We start from the raw sequence: 16,893 nt of genomic DNA, 5'->3' as shown, positions 1-16,893 counted from the left end.
AGGATGGGATGTTTAGAAAACACCAGAGCGCATTGCATGCGGAAGGGATGACTAGGTGCCTGGTGACACAGTCACAGGTGTGTGTGTCTGGGTCGTGATGTGAAATGTTTTAGAGGAATCAGAGTCAACGCAGTTTGAAAGACATACTTTTGGGGTACCTGGGTGGCTCAGTTGGTTAAGCGTCTGCCTTTGGCTTGGGTCACAGTCTTGGGGTCCTGGGATTGGGCCCTGCGTTGGGCTCTCTGCTCGGTGGGGAGCCTGCTTCTCCCTCTCCCTCTGCCTGCCTTGCTGCCTACTTGTCATCTCCGTCAAATAAAGAAATAAAACCTTTAAAAAAAACGAAAGACTTTCAGGGTGTTTAGGGGCAGTTGACCAGGGCAATGGCATAATCATATTTGTGTTTTGACAAAGATCATGTTAACTCTTGTGTGGGGAATGGATTTCAGGGGAGCAGGAGTGGAAGGGGAGCCCACAAGAAGGCTGCTGTCGTCGTCTGGGTGAGTGGGGAGGGGTGTTTGGGTTCCAGTGGAGGCGGTCGAGAGGGTCAGTGGCTGAACTGGGGGCATATTTTGGAGCCCTTAGGCAAAAATCGGACACACCTGAAAAAGGGGGAAGGAGAGGGAGAAAGGAAATCCAGGGTCAAGTGAGAGGTGGTGGGACGACTGGGGAGAATAGGCATGATTGTCATTTGGAGGGTTTCCCCAGGCGTTGTTTGAGGGGGCTTCTGGGGATCTGGGTCCCTAGCCCCAAATCCCTTCGTTCTAACAGTCACCCGAAGGACTCCAACCTCCCTCTGTCATCCTTTGGGTTCAGGGGAATTATAGAGAGCTCTGGAGGGAAAAAAAAACCACCTCAAGGTCATTACTGAACAACAGTTTGACCAAAGGCACCTGCCACTTGGCAGTCAGACTTCAGCATGCCTGGTCCCGTGGTGGGAAGAAAGAGAAGTGCCTGAGCAGGGAAGCTCTTTCACAGCCCTGCCGGTGAGGAGCCTCGTAAATGTGTCTAGTCCTAGTTGCCATTGGCCCACAGGCAGGGAGCCTCCCCGGGGGGGGCATACGTGACAGTGTTTATTCAGTTTGCCTTCTGGACCATCACTTGGCCCCTTTGCTCCACCTCCCACTCCCACCATGTCCACCCACCCACACAAAGACATGTCTAAAACGAACACAGTCCTAGGCTGAAGTTTGGGGCCTGAGCCCCACTCACTTTGGCTTTCGATTTCTTATTAACTTGTCCACCCAGACCCAGAAGAACAGGCCCAGTACAGGAAAAATGTGGCCTTGTTCCTTCTCTGAGGCACTATGCTTATTTCAAAGGCCATGAACAAGCAACGTCCATAATGAATATCAGAAAGATTCATGCAAAACAAGAATTTCAAGCCATCAGTATTCGGTGTCAGATGCCATCCTTGTCACTTGGATATTTCAGTTGTCTGTTTGAACCGAAGCTGGCGTGCACTTTTAGAAACATTTAAAGCTTTGTTTTGTTTTGTTTGCTCTCTCTCTCAATGGATTTAAACTCCTTAAGCAATAATGAGCCTGACTTGGGGAAATCAGTGTTTATAAGGTCCAAATGAGCACTTTCCACAGCAGTAGCTCTAAATAAACCCTTTTGATCTCTCAGCGCGGTTGGAAGGGAACTTAAAGGGACATTTTCATAGTGACATTACTCGAAAAGCATCTGCATCAGGACAGCAAATCCTCCAGTTAATTTTCTGACTTTCCTCTTCTTCCGTTCGGTATGGGTGTTTGCATGTAGCTGTGCCAACCCAAGGACGCTAGCTGCATGGGGCGCTTTAAATTTAAGTTGAATTAAATGAAAAATTCAATTGCTTCTTCACACTGGCCCCATTTCCAGGGCTCAGTAGCCATAGGTGGCGAGTGGCTACCATATTGGATGGTGCAGATGGAGAACATTGCCGTCACTGGAGGAAGTTCTAGGGGCTAACACTGGCATATTCTCTCCTCCCATAACCAATTTCCCCTCAATTATTTGGTGCTAATTGCATTTTTCTGGAACCTTCCATTCAGGATGAGTTCAAGCCCTCATCACGTAGGCTCTGGATCTTCCTGTGGTTTGGGGATGCCTGAGATGGCCACGGGGGAATTTTATGTCACCCAGGCAGATGGAGACCCAGGAAATGTGGCTTCCCCAGCCATCCCCATTCTGTGAACCTGGTGGGGAGACCACCTAACCTAACCTTCTCATTAGCCCTCCTCCACCCACTAAGCAAAACAGTATTACCAGTCCATGAATGAATGAAGGGAACGGCTGAGTCATCTGCAAAAACCAAGTTAAGCCAAAGGTGACTAGAGATTGCCTTTCAATGGAAACCAAGCACTTAGAATTAAGAAATCTTACTATGGAAAAAGTTCACTGAATGAAATCTTTTAAATGTGCTAATTTTACTGCATATTGGACGCACATCCCCTCCTTTTCTCTGGTTCGTGCTGTATTTACTTGCTTGGATTTTTAGTGGAGGAAGGGTGAGCAAGCCAGCCCTTCATCCAGGGGCTTGGTGGGTATTGACAATCCTGCCTGTTGACGAAAGTCAAAAGGAGAATTGCAGAGAGTCTGGGGAGGTCTGGCTGCTGGTGCTCACAGATGCCTGCCAGCTAGGGGTAGGGAACAAGTGACCAGCTGGCTGAGTTGGTTCCAGGTAGCTTCGGTACAGAGAAAAGATGACTCTTGCAGTGTTAAGGTGTGGACTCTAGCCAGGCAGCCTTTCGGGGAGGTCAGGGCTCCACCTCTCAACAGCCACACGCCTGAGCCAGTGACTTAGCCCAACTTCCTTATCTGTCAAGTGGGAAGACAATACCGTCCATCTGATAGAGTTGTTTTGAAGGTAAAATGAGGAAAAGCATGGAAAGCACTTTGCACGGTGCTCAGCTGTGGATTTGTTGGATCACGGGCCGATGATATTCTCCAGCATCTTCTATCTCCTGGGCAGCCTTAGGGAAGCGGGGAAATTCAATTAATAAACTAGGATTTATATAGGAGAAGCACTTCCTGAGATTCTAGAAAGGTTAGGGAAGAAATTTCTTTATGTAAGTTTTTTTTTTTTAAGAAATAAAAATACAAACTGCATATAAACATATGCAAAATTGGTCGCTCCCAGTAGTAAATATGAGATACTGCTTATCTGTTTGGCAAAAATCAGGTCTTAACTTTCAATATCCAGTTTTGAAAAAGGTGCAGGAAAATGGGCCCCTTAGAGACACACAGTAGTAGTAAAATTTGATGCTTTTTTAGAAGATCATTTGGTAAAATAGCAAACCTTGAAACGTGTTTCTACTGTTTGACTATCTGACATTACTTCTGGAAACGTGTCATAAGGAATGGCCATACGTGTGCACAAAAGTTTGTTTCTAGGAATGCTTAATGTGGTTTTGTTTCTAAGAATGTTCCAAAGCAAGGGAAACAACCTAAAATGTACAACAGTTGGTGACTGGTTGTATAAATGTTGGCACACCTTCATGATGGACTGTTACTATGCAATCATTAAATGTTACGTTGTCAAATAATAAAGAAAAATATCCCCAATACTGTAAGAAAGATGTCATATGCACAGTTTGAATCTATCAAAAATGTATGTCCGTGGAAACTAGTATTATAAAAGAACTTCCACCTTAATTAATAATTTCAAAATAAATCAATGCCAGACAATCTATTCCCAACACGTGCCCTAATGGTGAATTAACAAAGACAATTCTGCTGTTACACCAGGGCATAAAGGCAGTGCTTTTTAAAGGTGATCTAAAAAGGACTTTCAAAAGCAAGAATGAAATTTGTGTTTACTGAAAAGAAAAATCTTTCTTCATTCACTCATTATAGGTAACGTTAAAGGGAAAAGAAATCTGAGGATGTGAAGTCTCTTTTGAGATTCACCTCCAAATAAAAAGTCTGTAAATGGGAAAAAGGAAATGGCATAATCCATATCAACATCTGAACTATGAGTATCTATGGAAAATAGTTTGGGTGACTTACTGTCTTCTTGGTGGTCTTATGTATTTTTTCAGTATACAATTTCCGTACATCGCTTTCATAATCAGAGAAAAACCAACAGCAATTTTTTCCTGTTTTTCAAGGATGCAGTAATCTATAAAACAATAAATCCAAACTTTTTGAACAAATATATGAAATCTTTTAACTCAAACACGTGTTTTCCTTCAAAGTAATGACCTTGAATTTTTTTGCGCTTGTTCTAGCAATGGTGCTGCTATTAATATTATCTTTATAAATTCCTTTTCAGTGCAGCCTGTAAATTACACGTGAAAATCAATCTTATTGAGCTATACCTGCTTTAATAATGATATCATTAACAAGATAAATCACCGTACTTACGCACTACGCTGAGCTTTGAATTACATTGGGCTGTTTACAAAAACCAAGTCCACCTTCCAGAAGGTTGAAGATGTGTTGAAGCTGCGTGTTTTTGACAAGAGTAGAGGATAGGTTTTGAACATGGTTCCAAAAAAAATGGAGGGTGCCAAACATTTGTTTCTTCTCTTTCTCTTACCCCTTAACCTCTTTACTGTCTGTGGAGAACATAACTTCGAAAGACAATGTCAAAATATCCACAGGCCTCCTCTTCCAGGAAGAGCATGGTATTTCATTAAGTCTTCCCTGCAACCTTGAAATCTCAAAAGTTCCAGGGAACCTTCTCTGCATCAAACTTCAGAGTCTGCCAAATGAAACCGAAATGAACTGCTTAGGTGTGACTTGAGCAAGAGATCTCAGCCAGAGGGGTTTGACATGAAGAAATGGAGAGCCCTTCCGTATCCACGCACACACAGACACAGACACATACACACACACACACACGCACACACACACACACATACACAGGCACGCATGCACATGCAGACACAGTGGGATGCTGGGGGCAGGCTGGGAATATTAGCTCTAAGGGGTCTCCAGGCTTCTCCCGTCGGTGGATTGGAGGAAATGGGTTTCCCATCTTGAGCCCCTTGGTTTGGGGTCTAGTAAATCATTTACGTTCTGTCCCAAAGTAATGTTTATCGGCAAATTTTGACCTGTCCAAGTGATAAAACATTCAGATCATCCCTTAGTGCCAAAACCTGACACCACTCCGGGGTTTACAAAATATGCGAACATTTGTACACATATGTATTTTGTTTCTGTCGAACAAATGGAATTTCTGTGGGTAATTTTTATATAAAAACATGAACACTCAAAAGAAGGTCTAATTCTTGCTTTTACGGTGTAAGTTTGGCAAGTCTGTAAGTCCTATGTAGTTAACTGACTGTTTATTTCCTTTACTTACACATGAGCTTGCAGGTCCATAACCCACTCTGCTTCTATTAATTTGTCTCTGCATTGCTACTAGTTTTTATCCTATTCACGTTATACTATTGTTACTTAGTTGATACTTCAGGAATCTTTATTTCATTACTAACTATAGCTTTTTAACAAGAAACAAATCTTTCTTGATGAAAATTTTGCTTTATACACTGTATTATTAGATATTAATCCCTTTCCTTTTATGTGAATTTGATTGAAAATCATTTGCCATTTTTTTTTAGCCTTTCTGTACCTTTTTGCTTTTTGTATCTCTTATAAATGATCACTTTGAGACACTGCCTTTTAACGGGTGAATCTCAACTATTTACTTTTATTGTTATGATGGTTTTGCTTTTCTTGTTGGTTACTTGATTTTGTTTTCTGTCAGCTAGGCTTCCTCGATCTTGCATACCCAGAATAATTTTAATTTGGGAATGTCCTGTTTTCAATCATATTATAGTATGTTTAAAGGACAAATACCTGCAGTTTCATGTTGCCCATAAGAAGTGGACTTGTTGGGGCGCCTGGGTGGCATAGCGGTTAAGCATCTGCCTTCAGCTCAGGGCGTGATCCTGGCGTTATGGGATCGAGCCCCACATCAGGCTCCTCTGCTAGGAGCCTGCTTCTTCCTCTCCCACTCCCCCTGCTTGTGTTCCCTCTCTCGCTGGCTGTCTCTATCTCTGTCAAATAAATAAATAAAATCTTAAAAAAAAAAGTGGACTTGTTTTCAGGATTTGGTGTTTTTGAGTTTGCTAAGTCCAGTTTACAACCCAATCACCCACCCCTCAGCTTCCAAAATTTTCTTGGTGTTCTCTCCCTCCTCTTCTCCTTGAAGGTGGAAACCTTAAAAAAAAAAAAAGAGAGGGAGAGAAAGAAAGAAAGATTGAAAGAAAGAAAGAAAGAAAGAAAGAAAGAAAGAAAGAAAGAAAGAAAGAAAAGAAAGAAAGAAAGAAAGAAAAAGAAAGAAAGAAAATAAGAGAAAAAACAAAAGCAAAGTAACAAATGCTTTTCTTGTAGTTTTAGGGAGGTTTTGGGAGGGAGCAAAGTTATACGTATAGGTTCCATCAAACATGTTAACCCCAAAAGCACTCCCCTACACTTTGCATTATTTGTTTTGTCTAAAATATTCTGGCCTTCCTACATACTTTTCCCAACTGGCAAGAGTTTTAAAGATTCTTTTCCCATTTCTTCTGTCCTTGAAGTTCTTGACAATGCCTCCTCCCCACATGTCTGGTGAGACAGTGCGTAGGTGGTCAATCTTGTGAAGGTTTGCCAGGGTCAAGATAGCCTTCTGATGCCAGCGCGGTTGAATGACGTCAACGCGGACCTTTGTCAGTGATCGTCACTTGCTTTAATGCTTCTGGAGTCTGACTTGTGGCGTGATCATTACAGTAGGAGAGTCCTCAGAAATATCCACCGTTAGGCATCTTTTCAACTTGGGAAGTTGAGGATTTTCATCTTCTCTTTCAGTGTTCTGTTACTTTTCTTCCTCAGTTTTTGCCCACACTTTTAGCATCTTCCATCCTGTTGATTCCCTGCGTCTTTGGTCCCATGTGTTTACTGTTTTCTGCAACGATGTGAATTTCTTCATTTCGGGACTTCTATCCTGGTCTGCTGTGTGTCCCGCTGTGGTCATGGCCCTGTTCATCACAGTGCGGACAGCTGTGCTCTAGGGCTAGATCAGGTAAGACAGGTAAAGCATTGAGAGCAGTGCCTGGCCCATAGCCTGAGATTTAGCAGGACTTTAGCAGAGAGAGGAATACACGCAGGATAATCCTGGATGTGAGGAGAGAGTAGCAAGCGGCTTGAAAGAGGACCGATCTCTTTCTCTTCCCCCATTCCCCTTCCTGCCCCAAGCTGTGTCAGAGAGACTATCCCCAGAGCTGACGTTGATATCCTCATCCCATCATAGCTTGATTCTGGCTTTTCCAACATGAGTCCCACGTCACCAATGGGGTTGACAGCACCTATCATAGAACTGCAGGTTAACGTTCTCGTGGTGCCACTGTCATACGTAGAATGGTTCTGGCAAAGAGCATCAGTGTGATGTTGCTGCTTATGTGCTCTGGACTGCTGGGGGAAAGCCAGGGCTCCCAGAATCCCTGGCCAGGTGGACGAACCTGGTTGGGCGGGGGGGTGACATCTATTTGCATATGATTTGCATACATATAAACTCTGCATGTGAGGGCAGGACCAGCAAGTGACTTTCTCGCTCGGTGTTGCTGTGCCTATGTGCCAGGGACGCCTTAAATATGTTTCTGGAGAGAAGGGAGGGATGGGCTTTTCATTTCTCTGTTGTCTTGATTTCCTCAAAACACTTCAGTGCATTTTATCTCGTTTGATTCTTACAAGAGGAAGGGGGGACCAGCCTTATATTATGGGTATGATGTGGCCCCAGCCTTATTTTATGGGTAAGGAAACCAAGGTAGAATCACTTGGTGATTTATCCTGAGAAGCAAATGACCAACGCCAAAACCCATGGCGAAACTTGTCCTCTTATAACTGATTGAAAATGGGAGCGTCATCTACCTGAGAACCTGTCACGTTTTCCTAATGCCCTTCGCCCGCGTATTCTCAGCATGCCCTCACACTGAGTCTGCGGTGGAGAGGGAGCAGGTCTGGTCACCCTGTTTTGTCCCGAGGAAACTCCGGGCTACCTCATTGACAGGTACCCTGGAATAAGGTCTTGGCTGGGCCCAGAACCCTCGGCCGCCATACCATGTGCAGCAGAAGCTTTCACAGCTCATTAGTCTTGGCGCCAAAACAACAACTGAGGACTTTCTCCACCGGGCCGCTGGAGGAACAACACTGGCTCCATTCACAGGACTCCGAGCCTGCACTCCTCCGTGGCAGGAGGGTGAGGAGGGCTTTGCCTTCAACCAAAACCAGCACCATTTTCTTCCCGTGGCTTACCCAGCTCATGTCAGAGAATGTTGGTTTCTTCCCTTTCCTGCCTCTATTGCATCGATTCTCAAAGTGTGGTTCAGAGAACCCACAAGGAACCCCTTTCTGGATCTATGACATCAGTGCTGTTTTTATCATAGAACTAAGGGAAATGTCTGTTTTGCTTACATTCTCTTGAGAGTGTACAGGGTAGTTTCCCAGAGTGTATGTGACACATGCACATTATCTAGAAAGGTTGTTGCTGTTCTGTTTCTTCCTTCCAATGAGCTATCATTGTGTGGCAGAGTTCTCTTCACATTCTTTCTTTTTTTATTTTGTTTTATTTTATTTTTGAGAGAGAGAGAGAACCAGTAGGGGGAGGGGCAAAGGGAGAGAGAGAAGCAGACTCCCCGCTGAGCAGGTAGCCCGACGTGGGACTCGATCCCAGGACCCTGAGATCATGACCTGAGCCGAAACCAAGAGTTGGAGGCTTAATTGACTGAGCCACATAGGCACCCCACTTCTCCTGTCATTTCTAAACCCATAGTGATTGGAGAAGTGGGTAGAGAAATCCCCCATCTGTCTCAGCCTCAGGAGCCTGCTTGGGCCACACTGCCTATAGGCAACATCTGACTTTCTCTTATTGAAGAAAATAAAAATTATGATCCAGAAGTTTCTCTGATTACCATACTCTGTCCAAACGCAGTTAGAGAGGCTTAAATGAAAGAGGGTCAGAAACATATGGAATAAATTCTTTTTAAAATAAACAAAGGTTTTAGGAATTGTGGATTGGAAAGAGACTGAGGGCAATGAGTTTTAGGCTTTTGCTAGGACCCAAAATGTCAATCAGGATTAGTACTAAAAGTCGGCTGACTCTCTCACTGCTCCACCAGGGAGTGGTTAGTAGCTCAAATTCCAGCACCGGCCTTCTTGGGTTCAAGTTCCAGTCCTGTCCTTGCAGCTGTGTGAGCTTGGGAGTATCACCGAACCTCCCTGGCTATCAGTTTCCTCATTTACGACGTGGGGAAATGACTATGACCTGCCTGGTACCAACCTCACCTGCAAGGTGAATTTGCAGGAACCGACGACCCTAAGACTCTCTGTTGCTTAGAGCAAAGAATTGCTTGTCACACTTGCTTCGGGTCTTTTGAGGGAGGCGGGGATGGAATTCTGCCCTACTTCATTCTCCTCGTGGGGCCAGGCTCTGGAGCTTCCTTCGAGAACATGACCAGTCTCCTGAAAGAGGAGCAAGATTGTAAGACAAAGCATGACTGTCTCTTGAGGCTTTCATCTAGAAATGAAACACACCCCCTGAGGCTCACCTTTCATTGGCTGAAATGTGTCACGCAGACACACCTAAGTGCAACAGTGTGGGCACGTGGGGCAGCGAGCAGGGGAAGTGGGGGGTTAGCATATGTTAGGGGACAGCGATACCCTCTTCCACTGACCTTACAAGCTGTTGTAGGGATCACCTGTGCTCCCAGTGCATGCAGAGCACTCACTCAGGACAGTGCTAGGCACATAATTAGTGCTCCCTAAATATTGTTATATTTGGATCATCACGTGACACCTGCCCTGTACCCCCCCCCAACCCAGGTCAGTGCATCATCCATCACTATGCAGTGTCCTAGCTGAGGGCTCTGTGTGTTTTCTTCCCCCCACCCCCCTTCCCTGCGGTAAGATAAAAGAGGAGAAGGGGGAGTAAAGATCCCTTTGCTGATCCATTAGCTTCTCGCCTTTGCAGCAGTAGAACAGAACTCTTAGAAGTTCTGTTACTTTTGTTGTTGTTTCTAAATAATTAAGGGGCCTCCTGAATGAAGGTGAGGGGTGGGTATTTATCTCCCTTTCCACATTATGCATTTCTTTAAAAAGTAGGGTCTCCTTCAATTCTTTGAGACCCAGCATCTAGCACAGTGTCAGGCATGCAGCAGGTGCTTGGTCAGGGTTTGTGGGATGGGTGAAGGAGTGGATGAATGAATCCTAGAAGTGTGCTGCTAAATTGTCAACAATTGGCTCTCTTGGAAAAAAAACAAAACAAAACAAAACCCTTGGTTTGTAGTATTAACCAATTTCTGTGGTGTAAATACTCTTACCATGACCAGTCTTCAGCTACTGGTGAGATGTCCCCGAACATGGTGTTGGTAAGAGTTACAGGATGACCTGTGGGAGCTGTTCGTGGCAGCGTTAGCACACCGCTGATTCCCCTCCATGACACTCTTGCTGTCCATCAAGGAAGAGCTCACTTCATCAGAAAGGAATCCATTCCATTTTGAACTGTTCTCTTTAGGAACAAACTCTTACATAAATATCACTGACTGATGTCTTCCCTGGAGAAGGATTCCTCCCTCCTTAGCACAGAAGAGCAGAATTAAGGAAGATGTGTAGATTGTTTTGCTGTGTGACCTCAGACAAGTCCTTTACCCTCTCTGGGCTCCAAGGCATGAGGATGATGAAAACGTGAAAGGTTCAACTTGACCTGGAGGATAAATGGCAGCCCCCTGCCTGGTCTGTGGAAGATGCTTGCAGTTTGGTTCCGGACACATGCCCAGCCTGCTAAGGATTACCACCGTCATCACAGACCAGAATCAGCAAACGTACTTAGAAATCCTTATACAAAAAATTTCAAAACAGCCCAGCCCAGAGACTGAGCAGCAGGGAACCAAGAAAAACAAAAGAGGAAAACAATAATTGCCTTATTCTGGAAAGTTCAAATGTGGGCCAGAGCCTATTCGTACGATTTTAGGGCAATGAAAGCAATGGAAAATTTCGCTTGCTCACGTCCTTTCGTGAAAGCCCTCCTGGCGCCATTGTTGGCTCCAGGGGGGGCCCCGTCGTGCTGCAGAATGAATGTGAAAATCACACACAGCCCTCACCGGCTTCCTAATCTCCAGATATTACAGATGACAGATGATGGTTGGATTTCATCCATGGTCTCTGCAGGGGCCAGACAGCCATGCTGGCTCTCCAGTCTGTGTCGGATGCTGGTGAAATTCAGTGGCGGGGAGGTCTTGGCACCCTCCCTGGCTTGTGAAGGGGACCCGGTTCTCCCAGAGGGGTCTGTCCATAACCTTGGGAATGAGTGCCAGGCTCTGAGTTTCCTGGCCCCCAGAGAGTGAATGGACTATCAGGCGCTGGGTACCTTAGTGACTTCCATTCAAGGGGGTCTACTACTAAGTTTCCTTCCCCTCAACCCTCTCAGCTGTTGGCCCAGATGTCAGTCCCTGGGGAATGGCCTGCCCTCCAGGATCATTCCCACACCTGCTGCTGTCAGGAATCATCTGGGACTCTGCCCTCCCCCCTCACATGCAGTAAACCTCCAAAACCCTCTCTCACATCTCACTCTAACTTTTCCTGCTACTATGCTACCAGAGTAACATTGTGAAAACCCAACAAGGAAATCAGGCTTTTTATCCACCTATGGCCACACAGGCAAAGCTATGATTTTTCACTAAAAAGCAGCTTTGGATGAACTGGCAAGTGCCAGATTTAGACCCTCCACATGATGCCCATGTTGGGATTTGGACATGAACTTGCAAATTATTCTTCTCTTCCCAGGAGATCCTTCTATAGTACATAGAAGCTTCTGCTTTTCACCTTCTTCTGAAGGCATCCTCTTCATCCTCTCTCCAGCTGCTAGAATGACCTTCAAAAGACGTAAATCGGAACAGAAAGGAGGACAGAGTGGTCAGGTGTCCCTGGGGCATCACAGTCACCCCAGATGAGAACCACTGCTGGTGAGATGTGGTCTTGCCCCAGTTTTGCTTCCTTTGTTCCTTTCTCCATAGTGGTCACTGTGACCAGTAATCCCCTTGTGGTGTTCTTGGTCTTCTGTTTATCACCCGTAGAGGTTTTAAAACACGGCTGCATATTCTGACACCCTCTTCCTCTTCCCCTTCCTGCTTTTCAGCTTCCTTCTTCCTTGTCCCCTGCCTTCCCTTCACTCTGTTAATGCAGAGACAAGCCATAGGATAGAGCTGGCTAACCAGAACCGAAGCTCAGTCCTTCCTGCAACTTCCCAACCCCCATCTCGGGCTCTGTGCATGGATTAAATTAGCAGATCTCAAGCCTTCCAAAATTAACAAACCAGCAAAGCTTTGCTCTATCCCGGGCTTCTCAAACTTGAACATGCCTCAGAATCTCCTGGAGGGCCCACTGAAACACAAATTTCTGGGCCACTCCTGAATTTCTGATTTAGCAGGTCTGGGGTTGGGCCAGAGAAGCTGAATTTCTATCAGCTGCTAGACCCAGGGGATGCTGCTGCGGGGCCAGGGACCACACTTTGAGAACTGCTGGTCTGTTTTAACTCATAAACACCACTGGTTTGCATTCTAAGCTGTTCCTCAACCTTGCCTGCTTATTTTGGGGGTGGGGGGTGGATTGCATTTTTGGGAGAAAAGGAGTATAAGTGGATTGCTGGTGCTAATTCCTACCCCAGGAGTGAGAATGGAGATGTTGCAAGATAGGGGCAGCTGGGGGGGGCGGTCCATGTCCCCGGCGTGCTGGAGGAAATGACAGCCACTACCTCACATCCTCCTGCCACGACCTCTCCTCACAGGGGCTCATTAGCGGGCACAGTGACGGGTCTCACCCCAGCCCCAGCTCCGGGAAACATCCCAGCAAGACAACATGAACGCGGGCGCCTTTAATAGGCCTGGTTCATTATGTGCCATTTGAAGGGACCTAATTGTCCTTGCAAAGAAAAATCACAGGTTACCAGACTGTCAGAGGGAGCTCGGGTGAGCTGTCGGCCTGTTCAGGAGCTACTTTAATTGAAAATGGTCTCTGTTCTGCTTTGCTGGGTCCACCGTTCTTTTAGAAGGGTCAGGTCACTCTGCTCAGACACAGACACCACCCAGGGAGGCGGCGTTCGGAATAAAGTGGGCTTGTCTCAGCCCACAAACAGCAGCAAATGTCAGGGCATGGGAGAATAATGAGCTATTCCAGGAGATATATTTGTTTTCATTTCTAACCCCAAAGCTAATTCTAAGAAATGAAATTTGTGTTTGTTTTTCTTTAGGTATGTTTGAATTTACAAGTCCTAAGTCTTGGGGAACTAGGTCAGGCAGACGTTGCCTACGCTTACACATGAGATGAATAAATCTTTTATTTACATCCCTCCTGACTTCTTTCCAAAAAAGGAGAGAGCTTACAACAACAAAAAATCATTAAAAAATAAAAAAGGTTAGTATAACAGAAACAGCAAGTTAGGTCCAGTGAAAAAGGAGCAGCTATGCCAACTATAAGGATTAACGGTTTCTATGATGAAGCATAGGATTCAGCCCTGAGCTTCCTGGTAGCCAGGTCAAAAAGGGAAACACAGGAAATCTCTTCTCTCTCACTATAGAAAGCAATTCTTTAGTTTATTTCTGATACCAAGTACTAAAATAAATTTCGTATGTCAGGCTTTGTATGAGGGATATCGAGTTACAGTGCTCTTGACAACCGTTTTAGAGCAAATGCAAACACAGAATTCCCATGATGGCTTCTTGAAATAATCTTGGATGAAAGTCAATCCAGTAAAAGTAGTTCAAGGAGCTAATCTGACATGGCTCATGTGTGAAGACTCCTTGAAACCTCATTTGATCTGAAGACAGACCCTTTTTGAGGAGTAGAGGAATGGTAATACTCCGCCAACTCTATTACCTCAGCCATGGGGGGCTGCAAGGGAGAGAGATGAACACGCTGGCTCAGGTAACGGGAGCACTGCAAAGTTACAATAAGCGCTTAATGCCTTCCAAATGCTTTCCATCACAATTAGAATAAACCCTGTAAGACTGCATGGTCTGGCTTTGTCTGGGTCAATTCCAGCCTCAGGCCCTTTGCACAGAACACACAGAACACACAGAACACCATTCCTTCAGTTCTTTGAGTGCTAAACCCCCACTCATTCTTTAAACCTATGCCCAAATGTCCCCTCCTTAGAGATACTGTCCCGAGGTCTGCCCTGACCACCTAATAAATATGGCCCCTCTCACCTACAAGTCACTTTCTGTCGTATTACTTTGGTTCATTTTGTCTTCATAGCAGTTGTTACTCTGAAATTATCCTTTTTACTTGTTTGTTCTCCGCCCCCCCTCCCAATCATAAGACCAGGAATCATGTCTCTTACTCCTGAATCCCTAGTGCCTTAAACAGTGCCAGGCAGTGAGAACACACCTAAAAATTACGTGTTGAATGAATGAATAAATTAACATATAATACATATTTGGCAGTCACTGAATGCCAAGAATATGAGCCCTAGTCAGTGCTATCATGTACAGTTGTAGGTGTTGTACACTGCACAATTGCAGGAGGTACTATTACTTATATATGGCACCCCCCTCCCCAAGACATACACTGCAAACTCTTCATGGCTACATGCAGCAACCATGGGGTATGGGTCCTCTTAGTGATGGGAACTAGAAAGCCCTAATTACCAAGAAAGAAGGTACAAAGACCATAGATACAGGACCTGAGGATTTTCCCTCCAGAGTATACCCACTGGCAAGTTATGTGTGTGTGTGTGTGTGTGTGTACACACACACACACACACACACTCAGTTACTCTCCTTATTTCAGCTTTTCTCTGCATATCAGAGTGTCATCTTGCATATCCTCTGTCATTCAGATGCCCTTGGCTTCTGTTCAGATTATCTTGGTCATAGGTTTGTCTTAGGTTGGTCATAGCTCACCTGTGCCCCTCCTGCTCATGTCTCCTCTTACCCCCATGCCTTTCTGTTCCTGTCACCAATTAGCTGGTCCCATCCACATCCCTAATTGAAATTCTCCAGAAGGAAAATCCTCTTGGTCTTGCTTGTCCTGTTTGGTCAGAACTTCATACTAAGCTTCCCCATTGGTTGCTGGCCAGCCAGTGGCTTGGCCACTGATATTTAGTTGCCGCATCTTCCTGTCAGCTGTACCCATGAGGCAAAAGGTCTGTGGCACAGATCGGGGCTCTGCACCTCAAGAAATCTCTGTTGGTGGGGCAGCCTCTCCCCTCCTTGAGTCATCGGGCCACACTGTTGACTCGGCCAGCCCCAACTCCACCTCTCTAGGGAGAGCCAGGAAAAGGCCATGTCATGACCTTGTCTGAAAAATCAAATGGACAAGGGGCAGGGCTGCAATCCCATTGTGGGAACCGAGCCAGGAAATCAGACATCTTACCCACTTTAGACACAGCCAGAGCTGTGAATTTTCACACACAAAAAAAGCAGCTTTGGATGCTAGACCTAGACCCCCAGCATCAAGGCCAAAAATTAGAAGGAGGTTTTTGAAATGAACTTGGCAATTTATTCTTCTCTGCCCAGGAGACCCCAACAAACAGAAGCATCCATTTCTCCTACGCTTGGTAGCAAGAAAGCTACTTGCTTCTTTTGAGCCTCAACTGTCCCATTTCTCAGATGGGCACAGGCACTGAGGGGCTCCCATAAGAAAGCTCTGAGACTTTGAGTCCACAGCCCTGCCCTGGCCCTCAGTGATTGCCAGTGAGAAACATTCTCAGGGAACTACAGGCCCTCTCACTGTCACAGCCCTCAAAAGTGGCATCTTAAAATCAGGCTTCATGGCCGATTCAAAGTGAGGACTTTTTCTCAGATTCCCCCTTTGAAGCCTGAGAAAAGGGAAGTCCAGAGAGGTTACAGGCCTTGACCAGGGTCCCCCAGAATCCCAGTGGAGGCCCGGGTCCTTCTCGTGATGTCCTTCTCATGATGCCATCTATACTGCCTTTCTCAGGTACATTTTCCTGAGCGCCACCTGTAACTTCCCAGAGATATGACTGTTGGTGCTCCTGCATCCCTACGGTGCCTGGCATTGCCTTCCAAGTGGTGATGATGAAGGTTGGTTGACACAAAACCTATCAGACTATTGCCTTCTTAAAGCATTTCAAAGGTAGCATATCGCTACCTCAGGGCCTTTGCACTTGCTGTACTTTGCCTGGAACCGTAATCCCCCAGAGACTCTCTTGGCTTGCTCTCTGATTTTATTTTTCTGCCCAAATGTCATCTCCTTAAAGGGTCTTTCTTCACCCTCCTCATTTTAACGAGTACCCATTGTGCTGTCTCCCTTTAGCTTTGCCTGTCAGCAGCCACCCCTACCTGGTGTTATTTCTTTCTTTGTTTGTTCATTACGTCTTTTGTCTACTGGAATGTCAGCTCCATGAGGGCAGCAGAGACATTCTTTTTTTTTTTTTTTTTTTAAAGTTTTTTATCTATTTATTTGACAGAGAGAGACAGCCAGCGAGAGAGGGAACACAAGCAGGGGGAGTGGGAGAGGAGGAAGCAGGCTCTTAGTGGAGGAGCCTGATGTGGGGCTCGATCCCAGAACGCTGGGATCACGCCCTGAGCCGAAGGCAGACGTTTAACCACTGCGCTACCCAGGTGCCCCAGCAGAGACATTCTTTTATTCTTTCCTGTGTTCCCAGCAACTTGAACAGTTCCTGGCATGGGACAAAAGTTAGTAACTTAATTGAACAAATAAGTGCCTAATCAGAATTTATTTCCTCGTTGGCACTTTCTACTTCCTTTCTACTGCTATAAAGAGAAGGGTTTCATCCAATGATAAGTCTCTAGGGTGACTAACTTGGCCCAGTCTTCTGGGACGTTCCTAGGCTTAGCACCGAAGTCCAGCATGTCCAGTGCCTGGCAGCCAGGGCAGGCTGGCTACCTGGGAGCTGTGATGTCATCTGTCCTGTCATGCGTGCAGTTAATAATAGTAGCTGACCCTCAC

General features: G+C 45.6%; 1 long non-coding RNA gene across 1 annotated transcript; it reads right to left on the bottom strand.

Annotated features, from left to right (window-relative positions):
- Positions 1–2,417: 2,417 nt before the first annotated feature.
- Positions 2,418–4,701, bottom strand: LOC117795286. Its single transcript, XR_004619222.1, has 3 exons — positions 4,348–4,701; positions 3,991–4,102; positions 2,418–2,954 (listed from the first exon to the last, which is right to left on the bottom strand). It is a non-coding gene; the product is annotated as an uncharacterized LOC117795286 (long non-coding RNA).
- Between the last annotated feature and the right edge of the window lie 12,192 nt (positions 4,702–16,893).

This window comes from Ailuropoda melanoleuca, chromosome 12 (assembly GCF_002007445.2).
Source record: "Ailuropoda melanoleuca isolate Jingjing chromosome 12, ASM200744v2, whole genome shotgun sequence".
Lineage (NCBI taxonomy): Eukaryota > Metazoa > Chordata > Mammalia > Carnivora > Ursidae > Ailuropoda > Ailuropoda melanoleuca.
This window is presented reverse-complemented; position numbering and strand designations above follow the sequence as displayed.